Source organism: Asterias amurensis, chromosome 10 (assembly GCF_032118995.1).
Source record: "Asterias amurensis chromosome 10, ASM3211899v1".
NCBI lineage: Eukaryota > Metazoa > Echinodermata > Asteroidea > Forcipulatida > Asteriidae > Asterias > Asterias amurensis.
Genome location: NC_092657.1, coordinates 69391 through 82237, shown reverse-complemented (window position 1 = coordinate 82237; position 12847 = coordinate 69391). Strand labels below are relative to the sequence as shown.

Below are 12847 nucleotides of genomic sequence, written 5' to 3'. Positions count from 1 at the left end.
CTTTTTTGGGGGAGGGGGGGGGGGGTGGGGAGGGGGGAGTGGGATTATGCAGTGTGAAGGGGGGGGGGGTTAGTCTACATTTGTAAACCTAATTAAACTCAAAAGATGGAGGCGACAGCGTTTGGAAGGCTCGTCACCCCAGTATGATGTCTTGCATTGTATCCCAGTACGGTCTGTCTCTCATCATGGGTGATCAGCTCCTATAATGGTGACATTGTGAGATTGCACTCATCATGCAAAGGTGCGTGCCACTTCTGCATTGATGCGGAGGTGTGTGGCACTTCTGCCTTGTGCGGAGGTGCGTGCTGCTTCTTTACGGTCAAACTCCATCTTTAGACTCAGGCAAAGATAGCCCATCAATTAACTATGTTGAAGAAATCTCCTAAAAAGAATCGTTAAATATAGGATAGTAGAATAGAATAGAATCAAATAGAATAGAACCAGTACTTGGTGACTGTAAACCTCCTTCAATTAGCCAATAGGATGGAAACTGAAGTCCAATACAATTTAGTAAAGGTAAAAGGCTAATGTATGACACTTATTGTCATGTTTTTGATTTGCTCTTAATTTAGTGTTTGTTTACTGGTGGGAGTTTAATAGCTTTTGAGTCCACTCTTCTTTTTGTAGTTTGTGGCACACTTAAATTATGGTGGTTCAGATATTAGGTTTATTTTCCATACCATTAGGTAGTGCAATATAATGAAAAACTACTTAACAGAAGTTAATCATATAGTGGGAGGTCGCAGACAAGAAGCCTAAGCTTGTACAAGGACTGATCTCTTCACAAAGAATACATACATGTACAAATAGGAAGTTCTAAAGGAACATAGTTACTGTTAGATTGATTTGATCTCCTTATTGGAATGGCCCTGTTTGTGAGTGGAGACTGCTGTGGTATGATAAAGATATCCAAATGGTCGTAAAGTGAATCAAATTGTACTTTTGTGTAAAACCAACATTGTTAATTGGTTAATGTCCACTGTTTTGTCTATTAGATAAACGTCAAGTTTTAACTAGATTAAAAAATTTAAATGATTTTGTAGTCTTTTGAAACCCCACTACTTATTAAGTGAGCTATACACCAGTGGATGATTTTTGCAATCACATTGCGACTCCTGAAGCGGATTAAAATTAATTTGTCACAGGTTCATTTTATTGTATTCTCTACCATTGATATGGTTCAAAGAATCAAAGGTATACACTAATTGTACAAAATCCCGTTTCAATAAATTCAGACGCCCCAATCTAATCTTACAATTAACATGCTTTTAAATTTGCTAACCAGCAATATGACTAAACTTGTAACTGAAATCTTCTGATCAAATGGTTTGTATACATTTTAAAATGACTAATTACAGACTTACATACATGTAGTAAAAATTACAGCAGCTTTGTATAGTAAAGTGCACTTTGAGACACATTTCACTGTGAAGTAAATACATTGCCTTTTAAATATAAGAAGCATAATGGCAGTAACGCTCTTCAGAGTGTGTATCCCTATAGGGATTATTATTTCTTTGTTGACATTTGCTGGTAACGCTCTTCAAAGTGTGTATCCCTATAGGGATTATTATTTCTTTGTTGACATTTGCTGGGAAGTTTCTGCTATCTAAAAAATGGGCCCGTTTTTTAAGATTGTATACAACTACATTTATAAAGTATTAAAACAATTGAACGGATAGTTCCAAGAAATATTTTGCCTGTGAACCTGTTTATGGTACTGCCTTGTCTTGTCTTTACTGCACAAACTTCTGCCACTGGGCTATAAACGTGCAGACCCTCATGCATGCATGGCCCTACATTTAAGTTAAAATTAATGTGTCAATGTAGAAACATACACTATGTATTTATGTGTTGAATCTGAGAAGTTTCACAGTATAAAGCTTCTGAAATTCTGTTTTACAATGGAAACTGTTTCCAACAATCAAAAGAACTCTGCATAAATTTACCTGTGAATCTACCTGTATAGATCCTAATGGTACTGCTGTGATTAATTACAATTTGCTGTGTTCAAATTGCAAGTTCATTTGTTCCCACTTTTATAATCACAATAAAATGTCTTAACGAATAAGAAAGAGCTGTGTTGTGTACAATGCGCTGACCCATGTACGTGTATAAAGTGTTTCCCCCACAAGGAAAAGAAGTTTAGTTGTGCTGCATATATGTACACTTTCAATATCTAAAATTAAATAGAACTGTTTCCAAGCTGCGATTTCCTCTTACACCATTACTAACCATAGCTGGCCTTAAAAAATAAATGCATATGTACTACTGTACCACTACCTCAAAATAATGCTCAGTACCTCAAATGCTCTTTTTGTCGAAGCTACATCAGGGTTACACTAAGTCAATGCATGTGCGTCAATCAGGGGTAGGGGAATTGGGGACATGTGTGTCCCCCCCATGTTCTGCGGTGAACAATATTCCCCCAGTTTTTGCTAACTTGTGTGTCTCATAAGAGGGCAAATACATGTACATGCGTGTTGTCTCCATACTTTTTTGTTCTCTTGTACTGTAGTTACTGTATGTTTACTTTATTGAGACGCGCCATCTCTGTATGCTATTGTCAGTCTGCGGCCTCTATGACTTGTTTGAGCGATATATTGGCCATGTTTTATCCAGGTAACTTTGCACTAAGGGCTGTTATTATTTGACTCCATATTCATTTGAGAAGTATGTGAGGGTGTTTATTTTGTTCTGTTTTGTTTGCCATTAGGGCTCTTAATTGCCTTAGATTGCATCACAGAGCATCTGAAATGCAAAATTTGTTCCTGTAGGCAGGCCCGGACCCCAGGCCCTAAAAGGCTTTGTGTTCCATTACAGTGCTCACAAAATGCATAAGATGTGTCACAACTTATTACTGCTGATGATCAGTTAAGAGTCTAGCCCATTCTTCCTTGGACTTAACTTGCGTATGACATGATCCCCAGACAAATTTATGTTTGGCTAATTCCACATAAATGTGTTGTTTTTGCATTGAATTGTAAAAGCTCATATATGCTTTCAAATAATTACCGCATGCAAAGTAGACAATCTAAGCTGTCCAAAACCACTTTTCCCTTTTGTCTCCTTAGATTGATAAATGTTTATGATAATTGAAGTTCGAGGATCTGGAACAGGTGTGGGTACCCTAAATCAGGAAATAAATATTGAATCACACATTTGTGTTGTAGTTCACATCCAATTAAGATATGTATTTATGGTTAAATATCAGCTTTGAGACCTTTTTTCCAATCCCGGGTGAAATTTACACTCCCACATGAAATATTATGATCACATACTGTGGCGTGTTTCCTGCGAGACTAATTTTAAAGTCTTGGGAGAAGTCTAACCACTGGGCCTAAAGTTCCCCTTATCCCGAATCCAAATCGAACCTCAGACCCGGGGAATACTACGAGCAGTCTCGGGCTAAGGCTGCAGGCTCGTTTTGGTGGAAATCTACCGCCCGACCGGTTACTGTTTGTCTGTTGCACTCCGGGGGCCGGGTTGGAAATATCTCTGGGGGGTTTGAGAGAACATAAATGAGGGGACTCTGACACACAGCTCTATGTGAAAAAATTCTTTAATTGCCTCACTTTGTCAAATCCAATCGAAATACCTTCAACAAACCTGTCTTCCCAAATGCACTAGCAAATTTATCAAGGCCAAAACGCATGCACTAGCACGCCGACTGTTTTCAGGCATGAGAATTTTCCTGTTTAAACATGAATTCCTGTTTTTCCCCTTTCAAATTTGTGGTCTTCGAGTTCAGTGTGAATTTGATATAAAATTTGGGGGGTGAGTTGTAGGCCCTGGGTATACATTTGGATTTCGCTAATATCCCTCTTCTCTAATCTGAAAATGTAAGTTGACCTATTTTGCAGAAAAGGAACTGACAACAGTTCACTCGGTGCAGCACTGACGCCTGGGTCACCTAGCTAGCTTGCCCAAATTATGGACATTGCCCAAAATCCTGACACGCATGTTTAGCGTTCAATTTTTTTCGTACAAAATTGATTTCCTGTTTTTTCATCATCGCCCATTCCCATGCCTGTGTTTTGCTTTGTCTCATTCAAGTTTCCAAAGTAGGTGGACTATTCAACTGATAATAAACAAGCACTTGTCAACCCCAGTGAGCTCACTCTGAGCGTCGATCTCTGTGATCAACGTTGGGCCATCAAAGTTCCCTGTGAACTTAGCCCTGGAGGCCTTACACTTTCGTATTGTACTACAGTGATGTCCTGGATATCAGGGTCCATTTCTGGGGCCGAAAAATTTCAAAGCTTCAGAACTCAAATTTTACCTGCAAGAAAGCACCAATTTCAACAGATTCACATTCCATGGCAGCATACATTTTTCTGCGGTGGGTTTTGATCGTCATATATTCTTCACAAATCCGTATACTGAAGTATATCCTTGTTTTGGTACTGGCACTGGACACTATTGGTAATTACTCAAAATTATTAATTGTTAGCATACAAACTTACTTAGTAGTAACTAACAATGGAGATCTGTTGATAGTATAAAACATTGTGAGAAACAGCTCCCTCTGAAGCAAGATATTTAGAATTGAATTTGAGACCTCAGCTGAGGTCTTAAATTAAAGAATCTGAAAATACACAACGTTTGCTGTTTTTTCTTCCATTATTGTCTGTTATCTTCGATAAATATTGAGCTCCAATTGTTACAGATTTATTATTTTATGCGTATGTTGAGATACACCAAGTGAAAGGACTGGTCTTCGACAATTACCAAAGGTGTCCAGTGTATTAAATGTATCTACTATCCAATTCGCCTGAACTAAAAAACAAAAACCATTTTTGTTTACTGATATTTAGTAAAGAGAATAATGTGACGTCTTGAAATAGTGTCCCGTCAGTCGTATTATGTCCCGTCAATCACTTTTTGTCCCGTCAGGTGAACTGACACAATTGGCCGAAAAAGAGGAAAAGAAACTGTCCCAACGGACTGGTCAAATGCTTACATCCCTACAGGGTACATTTGCCGACACAACAAGTTCAATCTCTTTTTGGAGTGTTTAGCCTATGAGGTGACATTGTCACTCTGTTTCACCATGCTTGTGGCCTTCTGTGATGACAGCAAGTCGAGGAAGAATCAGAGAAGTTGTAGTTTGAACTATTGAAGAAAGAGAGAGAGAAAAACAAAATTGTTTTAATATGTAGTCATTCAGATGAATTTCATTATAATATGTACAAATAACACAGGCACATCATAAAGTTCCTAGCAAGACAGGATTAAAATGGTTTTTAGAAGGGGACACGAAAAAGCATAGTTGTAAGTTTATGCATTATAGCTTTCTTATTGATTGTACTCAAGTACTCCCGAAACACATGATTGATTAGGACCTCACAGTTCTGTCCATTCCGTCAAATGTAAAACCTTTTATTAGAATATGTGTTACATGAAGCTGCTTCCTTGAAGTACTGAAAAAGAAACATATCCTGCAGCTTTGTCTCTATTTATTATGGAACTTAGGAGGAGTCTGTCCATTATTGAAGTTTCTAATTGAAGACAGAGTGACATACTTCTAGAAACTATAAGGCTCTCTCACGGGGAGCTTTATAGTTACTGTAGTTTTTTAGAAGTACCTGTGACAAATCGTGGGCTATGTTTACTATGTTGCTCTTAAACTGTTTTTTTTTTTCTTCTGTGATTCTCAGTCAGCTACAGTCCTCATGAAACGTACAAAATGGCAAAAAGTGACCCATGATCTTAGTTTTAATGCCTACTGTTGTCAGTGGGTATTCATGGGGCTGCCTACTTCATGGGGTTGTGTTTTGGCATAAATGTCTTGAAAAACCAACATAAATTATCATGACTACGATGAACTGATGCACCACTTTTACATATTAAGGTATGAAAATTTGAAATCATGCTGCAATCAAACAGACGAAACTTAGATAAAAATGCCAACCCAATCCAATTTGGAATCCTGTTTTTAATTTCATTTTATAAAATATTAGCTAACGTTTGCAAAGTTTTTTTTGGACTCCCCTTATTTACTTGTTTAAGGCCATGAGAATGAAAGTTTTAGATTTGCGTCCGGGCCTTTTTGAAAGGACATGAGGCTTTTTTTCTTTTTCTATTCATTATTTTGCACATGAAGATGCGCAATCTTCAAATTGCGCAAAGTGGAGCTCGATACACAAATTTGTCTATTCTGCATAGCGCAAATTAAAAATTGTGCAGAAATTGGGCAAATTTGTCGATTGTGCTCGACAGATGAACGGCAGCAGATCTTATGCGGGTTTAACTGCAAACAGAATGATCGCGATCGCAATGACAATACTAAAATGCGTAAATATAACCTTTTACCCTTGTTTGATGATTTTAACTTGAACATTTGTGATGATGCATAGCCTTTTTTGTGAAACTAATGAAATTTTGTGAAAGTAATTAAATTTTTCGGCGGTAGCTTTCAGAGCATGCGGGCGGTGGACGCAAATCTATCATTTTCGTTCTCATTGCCTAAAAGTCTGTGAGCTTCTACCTACAACCTAGTCCTACGTATTCTAAGTATAGTACATTAATAGTAACACACTTACCGATGAAAGTGAAGAATTCCAAACAACGATGCAACTTTCCATGTGTGCAGTGGCCCGGTCACAACACCAGTTCAATGTCAATGAGCACGAACATGAAGGTCACAAACACTGTTGAAACGACATAAAATAGGCTCAAGTATCAAAGTAGAAAGTAACCTTATTGACTACTTTTTGGGACAGAAGCTATCTTATTATCTGTAGATCCTCTCTTACAAAAAAGCTTGTACAATCCGTGAAACAAGTGTACGATGTCGAGATACTCCTGGAAGAAAAGCATGAGCTCAAGCCATTTGTACATTCGTTAAACGTACGCGAAGTCTGGGTGGCGCTTGAAAGTAGACTTGTATTTTATACCAGTCCTTGCATTTTGTGGGTACTGATTATTAAAGTATTGTTAGACTAGCTACAAGGCATTGTAAATTAATGCATCAGAGATAACTGTTTGCGTTGTTTTAAATGCAAATAGAACATGAATGTAAGTATATATCAGGCCGAAAACTGAATACAAGCTTTACACCCAAAAGGTCGAAATATAACATGTTAACAAATATTAGTAATTAAAAAAAGTATCAAAAATAACATAAAAATTATTATATTAAGAAGCAGCATTATGTAATCTGATTTACTTGGTAAGTCCTGAAAACATAAACAAAAGCAAAGTTGCTGCTCGATCATTAAAAGTTTCAAGTTGACAGGAAACAGGTGAAAAACATTGTTTCCAAATGTGAAGTTTTCCAAAACAGTCAGTAAATGGTGTTGTTGCTTTTCAAAGTGTCCAAATTTGAGGACTGAAAGAACAATACATTATCAAAACATAAATGAAACAAATTTTGTTGATGACCTGTTGTTTTGAAACAAAGACACTTATTTTATTCCTTTAGAAAGAAACCAACAATAATATTAAATTCATAGAATTAAAACAGCAATTTTACACCAAATACAGTGACTTTAATAATCAAACCTAATTTTGAAAATAACGTGAAAGTGTGATTTAAAATTGTAAAGGTGTTTCTGTACATACTGTAATTAAAGTATAGTAAATTTCCCTGAATTACATATTGTAAAACAAGTGCTGTAAATTTTCCTTGAAGTACATACTTTAATTAAAGTACAGTAAATTTCCCTTGGAGGACATATAGTGTAATTAAAGAACACTGAATTTTCTTTGAAGTAAACTTTATTTGTACTGTAGGTAATTTAGTAAAGTGAAAGGCAGTGGACACCTTGGTAAACTACTAAAAATAATTATTGGCATTAAATTGATGATGAGTAATGGGGAGAACTTGATGGTACAAAACATTGTGAGAAACGGCTCCCTCTGCAGTAGAGTAGTTTCTAGACAGAATTAATTTTCCAAAAATTGGATTTTGAGATCTCAGATTTCGAATGAATAAGGTCTCTAAATGCACCATCTAAAAGCCCACAACTTTATGTGACAAGGGTGTTTTTTCGTCAATTATTCTCGGAACCCTCCACGACCAATTGGGCTAAAGTTTTCACAGGTTTGTTTTGTTTTGTATATTTTCAGATACAGCATGTGAGAAGATTTGGTCGTTGACAATAGTGTGCAGTGTGTTTAACCAAAAAATAGTTAATTTATGTACCTAGTAACTGAAACTACTACACTGAATGTCAAGTAACATATTTGACAGTCATTAAATGTTCAGGTACCTCAACGTAGAGCTTTTATTATCAGCTGGAGAGTGAACCTTAAAAAAGCACGATGAAAAGACTTTGTAAAGTGCCATGTATCGAGGCATGGGTACTGTCATACATTTTGTAAACCACCGGTCTATGGCCGCAGACCCCATTTGAATCTTTAACCTGATAAAACTTATTATTAGTGGGTGTGTCCATTTGACCTGCTGAAATGTCCTTAGACCCCATTTGTAGTTATCTTTGTTATTGAGAGTTATCTTGATAAAAGCTGAAAGCTGGCATTCAGTCAGGTCTTGAAAAACCACCTGAACTTTTTGGGGTGCATTCAATGTGTGAATATAGTTAAGTTTACCTGCCTGAAAATAAGTTCCTGTTTAACAGGCTAATAGACTTAAAATGCACTCTGAGAAGTGTTGTTGTCATAATATGTGAAAATGTTTTCTTGTTGCTGTCAAACTTTGGCCTGTAATTCTTGGTTATGCTTTTACATAACTACATTAATGTAATGTGAAATGTCGTTGCAATTATATATACAAAAGTTTCTATTTATTGTAGTAAGCACTACTCTGTAATGCCCTTACATGTGTAAGAGTGTTATCCCAATGTAACCAGGTCCCTTTAGACATCCTAGTAAGCAATAGTTTACAGTGGAGTAAGACTGTTACATGTGTAAGTGTATTTACCCTTACATATGTAAGAGTACTATTCCACTGTTAACCTGTTGCTTTATTAATTGTTGATGCTAGTAATGAACAGTTTGTAATGACCTTACATTAAGAGTGTTAGTCCACTGTTACCTGTTGCTTTATTAATTGTTGATGCTAGTAATGAACAGTTTGTAATGCCCTTACATTAAGAGTGTTAGTCCACTGTTACCTGTTGCTTTATTAATTGTTGATGCTAGTATATGAATAGTTTGTAATGCCCTTACATTAGGAGTGCTACCTACTCCAATGTAACCCTTCCCTTAAAGTGACACTATTTGAACTCTCTAAAAGTTCATCTCTAAAGTTCATCTATCAATCATTTTTTTTTTAAACAACAGTTGGATAAATATATTATGTTGAACTGTTGTAGTTGCACTGATCAATTGTTATTTTTGTGTTTATCCCTACTTGAAAGAAACCTTCTTCTCTAAACCACCGATAATCAGCCTTCTTAGTATGAACAGATTTGGTTACTGATTGTGGTATAAAAATCTTAGCATTTGATGACAACCGAAACAGATGTGTATTAAAAAGTGTTGTTATTAGTATTACGATTTTGTTTGTTGTCTGAGATTTTTTTTTATACAATATTTTGCCTCCTGTCCATGCCCATCTTACTAAACGTGTGTTACTGTTTTTTTGCCAGTTGAAATTTAACTTGTGTGTCATTATGGTTAAATATCCCAGAGTGTTACGTTTACAATGCATCGGTAGACTATTGCTTATTGGCCACAAACAGAAAGTTTGTTTTTCTACTTGTTCGGTCTGAATATGTAGACATCGTGTCCAAACAATCTAAAACGTGAGACTTACCTTAATACTTGAATCTCTTTGTTGATCCCGGCAATGTAGAATTTGTTTGCTGTTGGCTTATTATTAAGAAATGGTTGTTTTTAGCTGTTCTTGGTGATCGTCGTACTATGTTATCGTGGATGACCTGAAGGGTTTGTGATTGAGAGACCGGCTTACATGCTATTTGTTTCCGATTGGTTTGTTAAAAAAAACTGAATGGTCTGTGATTGGTTCACTTTCAGCGCTGAAAACGATAGTTTGCATATGAAATCGACAAGTTTCGACCGTGAAAATATGGCTTTTCGGTAATGTCGCGTTGTTTTTGAACCATCTTCCGCTGTAATCTTATAATAAACAATAACAAATCATTTTTGAGATAAGTTTTGTAAGGTTCGGTAGAACTGTATGTGCTGAATGTGTATTTCTCTGACGACTTTTAGCAACAATTAGCAACCATGACTAGGATTTTTGGAACTTGAATGCACTTATATATGAACCCTGAAGCTTCGTTAGATGTGAAGAGGCAGTGGATAGTATGGTTCCCTGCTGCGGTAAGCTTCACTGCTAGGCGCGCTATACATGCAGTGGATATTCTCTACGAACATAGAGGGATCCACAACCCGACCACAAAGTCACGCGCCACTTTTAGAGTGGCAATTATTTGTGGGCGGGGTTAATTTAATTTGTATTTGTGGGTTACTGGGTAGGGTGGGGCTGCACTAGCTATAGGTATATGCAAATGAGGCATACGACAAAATACAAATGTAGGAAAACGACCGTCAATTGAATTGACCGTAATTTCTTTTAAAACACCGTCAAGATGGCTCTATACAGCGTCAAGACATCAAAAAGACCGTCATGAATTAATTTTTTTTTCAATAAATTGTTATTTAAAACAGCGTGAACACTGAACGGCGCACCCGATGCATACCATCACTGACCATCTACCATCTTCCGAACTGTCTGTGACCCCCATAAAACCTCCGTGATGGCCCCCATCACACCGTCAATAATTTCTTTGACCATCAAAGGAGACCGACTGACCTTCATTAACACTAGTGTACTTTTCAAATTACCTAAATATTAAATCCTGAAATCCATCGCGACAACTACAGCGTCAATAGCGTCAAACCGCGTGAAACGACGGTAAAAACCGGCCAAACATTCATAACGTACTTACAACCTAATCACAATGTGGAACCCCCATATAGCACTACAATGCAAGTAATTGTGAACCTTCCCTAAACCAATTAAAGTATTGAAGTTTCCAGTGTGACGCAAAACATAAACTTAAAGTATCCCAGCCCCAGTACAGAAGTTATTAAACGTCAGTAACATTTTGTTTTATTCCCCAAGTCTCTTACTTTGAACTGTCATGTTTAATGTACGTGACACAATTTTTGCTTGTAAAAAGTCATACTGGATACTGGTCTTCTATTGCATATATTAAATAAAACATATGTGAACATTAATTTGACATTGCGAATTGAACATTGCAAAATTGTAGTCGTGCGACTGTGAGGTACCCAGACAATAATGAGAAAAAAACGCACACTATTCAATGTTTTTATTAGAACTGTACACCTATGTATGTTATCTCTGTATAAATCGTTAACCCTTACCAGTCACACAGATGATTGTACAACAAGACTACATGTGTTATATCTGTGTATCTTGACAATAGTACATGTATGTTGAAGGGGAATATTGTTTGTTTCATTAAACTATAAAACAATCAACGGTGATCAGCTCCAATTACACCCTTCACTTTCTTTACTAGTACGCCGTGTGTTAACTAAAAATTAGTTCATCAACCCGGTGTCATGGGCACACAGTTCCACCCCCCTCTGCCCCACCGCTGGACGAAGCAATGGTCAAGTGTCTGGGGATTCGAACCCTGCTGATCAGAAACACCAGAGTTTGAATTCGGTGCTCTTAACCGCTCGGCCACGACACTTTCTTACTAGTAATGGTGAGAGATTGATAGTTGAAAACATTGTGACAAACAAGTCCGTATGAAGTGATGTATTTTTTGCCAGTAAAGTAATTATCCACGAATTTGATTGTGAAACCTTTTAAATTAAGGTCTTTACATTTAGCATTTAAAGCCCAGCACTTGGTGTGACAAGAGTGTAATGTTCTTTCATAGAAATCTAGCAACTTGGACTACCAATCGAGCTAACATTTTCACAGGCTTGTTATGGTTATGAATTCTGTTGAGATATACTAAGAGAGGTAGCACAGTTGGCTTGTGCATAAGACGCTCGCGTCTGACCTAGGAGACCCCGGTTCGATTCCCGTAGGGGGTTAGGGGGTTAGGGGGTTAGGGGGTTAGGGGGTTAGGGGGTTAGGGGGTTAGGGGGTTAGGGGGTTAGGGGGTTAGGGGGTTAGGGGGTTAGGGGGTTAGGGGGTTAGGGGGTTAGGGGGTTAGGGGGTTAGGGGGTTAGGGGGTTAGGGGGTTAGGGGGTTAGGGGGTTAGGGGGTTAGGGGGTTAGGGGGTTAGGGGGTTAGGGGGTTAGGGGGTTAGGGGGTTAGGGGGTTAGGGGGTTAGGGGGTTAGGGGGTTAGGGGGTTAGGGGGTTAGGGGGTTAGGGGGTTAGGGGGTTAGGGGGTTAGGGGGTTAGGGGGTTAGGGGGTTAGGGGGTTAGGGGGTTAGGGGGTTAGGGGGTTAGGGGGTTAGGGGGTTAGGGGGTTAGGGGGTTAGGGGGTTAGGGGGTTAGGGGGTTAGGGGGTTAGGGGGTTAGGGGGTTAGGGGGTTAGGGGGTTAGGGGGTTAGGGGGTTAGGGGGTTAGGGGGTTAGGGGGTTAGGGGGTTAGGGGGTTAGGGGGTTAGGGGGTTAGGGGGTTAGGGGGTTAGGGGGTTAGGGGGTTAGGGGGTTAGGGGGTTAGGGGGTTAGGGGGTTAGGGGGTTAGGGGGTTAGGGGGTTAGGGGGTTAGGGGGTTAGGGGGTTAGGGGGTTAGGGGGTTAGGGGGTTAGGGGGTTAGGGGGTTAGGGGGTTAGGGGGTTAGGGGGTTAGGGGGTTAGGGGGTTAGGGGGTTAGGGGGTTAGGGGGTTAGGGGGTTAGGGGGTTAGGGGGTTGGGGGGTTAGGGGGTTAGGGGGTTGGGGGGTTGGGGGGTTGGGGGGTTGGGGGGTTGGGGGGTTGGG

The 12847-nt window shown here is 38.6% G+C and overlaps 1 long non-coding RNA gene across 1 annotated transcript; it reads right to left on the bottom strand.

Annotated features, from left to right (window-relative positions):
* Positions 1-3546: 3546 nt before the first annotated feature.
* On the bottom strand, positions 3547-6781 carry LOC139943073 (uncharacterized). Its single transcript, XR_011786745.1, has 3 exons — positions 6546-6781; positions 4964-5115; positions 3547-4282 (listed from the first exon to the last, which is right to left on the bottom strand). It is a non-coding gene; the product is annotated as an uncharacterized lncRNA (long non-coding RNA).
* Between the last annotated feature and the right edge of the window lie 6066 nt (positions 6782-12847).